General features: G+C 35.4%; 1 protein-coding gene across 3 annotated transcripts in view; it reads left to right on the plus strand.

Annotated features, from left to right (window-relative positions):
* Positions 1–2,052, plus strand: part of LOC106878780 (prestin) — a 13,442-nt gene that overhangs the window by 6,922 nt on the left and 4,468 nt on the right. For all 3 annotated transcript variants that reach the window (XM_014928114.2, XM_014928115.2, XM_052969217.1), the window contains one exon: positions 553–703. The gene's annotated coding sequence lies outside the window, so the exon portion shown is untranslated. The remainder of the gene's footprint in view (positions 1–552; positions 704–2,052) is intronic.

A 2,052-nucleotide genomic window follows, 5' to 3' on the forward strand; every position in this document is an offset into this window, starting at 1 on the left:
ATTATTATTATTATTATTATTATTATTATTATTATTATTATTATTATTATTATTATGTGTTTGACCTTTGCTTTGTATTTGTACAAGTTGACTCCAAGTCTCACCCAAAGACCTCAAGAGACAACAAGCTAGAAGTTCATGTTGGTGTTATGCCTAGGGTGTCATATATTTGGTTTTGAACATGGTATTGTTCTAGAGAATGTTTAAGAAAACATAAGAAAATTATAAGATTGTTTTAAAATTTGAGATTACATAGACAGTATTTTACATAGGTTATGGGCAGTTCCCATGAGCACTATCTTTTGAATTTGTGCCATTTTGAGGTTGCCTGGTATCTGAGCTATTATTATTATTATTATTATTATTATTATTAACTATGTATTTCACCCTTCTGATGTCGATAAAATAAAGTGCCAGTCAGGTAGAATGTATCGATCTTAGCACTCAATCGAGGGAAGGCGACGACGATCGAAGCTTAAAGCAAGGTAACCGAAACACAGAACTAATCTCGAATTGCAGACATAGTATAAAATTATTTCTATTTCTTTTCAGGACGACAATCAAAGCACCAGTAACGACACATCGAACGTAACTTGCCGCCATCTTGTATTATATTTCAACAGCTATGACGTAGGTCCGTGAACATCGTTGGGCTCAAATGCTTTTATGCAAGCATGAAACCGTGATACAGAAATAAATCCAGGTAAATACAATACATAATAGGTGCACGTACAAAATAGGTGCACGTGTGTGTGCATGTGCGCATGTATGCATGCCATTATTCAGTTTATTTCAAGATTTCTTGCCAGTAGAGAAAGAGTCGGTTTCTAAATTAGATCCAAGACTTCTTCATTGGAATTTCAACAACATCAACAGGATGTTTTTGTATGTATGTATATATATATATGTGTATGTATGTATGAATGTATGTATGTATGTATGTATTATGTTATCAATCAGTTTCATTTCTGTATTTCTTGTCCATAGAGAAAGAGCCGGACTCTAACATAGATTCAAGGCTCCTTCATTGGAACTTTTATCAACATCATCTAGGTATTTGTGCATATGTGTGTGTGTGTGCAGTATTTGATGTTAGTGTATGCGCAGATTTGTATGTTTGTTTTATGGATGCGGTTTTATGTATATATTTTCATATCTAAGATGCATGCATATATGTATGTATGTATGTATGCATGCATGTATGTATGTATGTATGTATGTATGTATGTATGTATGTATATGTGCAGATTTGTATGGTTTGTTTTATGTGTGTCTTCTCATCCGTATACTTGCATATCTAGATGTGCTCATATATACTTAAATGATAAACTTCTGGAAAGTTTTACAGATTTTTACAGTTCCAGTGATGGGTCGGATCAGCTTTCTGGTTTTGAGAAGCCTAATTTCTTAAGATTGGTACTTAGGCTGTGTGTTACATATACCGTATGTATGTATGTATGTATGTATGTAGGTAGGTAGGTAGGTAGGTAGGTAGGTAGGTAGGTAGGTAGGTAGGTAGGTAGGTATTAATTTATTTCACCTCATTCAGAGTCTATAAAAACCAGTGTTTGTTAAAGCTCTCAGTCTGCGAAAGTGTTAAAACATTTGTTATGTAGGGTTTTTTCCATTCCATCGACTTTGTATTTGAAATCTATGCCACTAGCACGTTTGAGTTATTGTTTCGTAACTCATTTTCACAAACTTATACAAATTAACTTTGGTCAAGATTCTTTTCAACTCTTTTGGGGTATTTAGAAATAATACATTTCTAAATCTCTCAGAGAGATTTATGCAGTAGTGATACGATGAAGTAGTTGTATGCTGTCAACTTAATCTGACAGTCCCCTGAAGGGAATAATACTACTGTTGGTTAGACCTAGGAAGCTGCACCGCTTCCTGTCGGCCTTGACACATTTCCTATGTCCTTATGTTTACAAGGGGGGTGGAGACTCCAGACTGATGACATGCTACTCCAGACTGATGACGAGCAAAGACTCAGAAACATGTCTCTGGATGCAGGCTCAGCTGGGTGGAGGTGCGTCTCCCCCCCCC

The sequence above is a fragment of the Octopus bimaculoides genome, chromosome 7, assembly GCF_001194135.2.
Source record: "Octopus bimaculoides isolate UCB-OBI-ISO-001 chromosome 7, ASM119413v2, whole genome shotgun sequence".
NCBI lineage: Eukaryota > Metazoa > Mollusca > Cephalopoda > Octopoda > Octopodidae > Octopus > Octopus bimaculoides.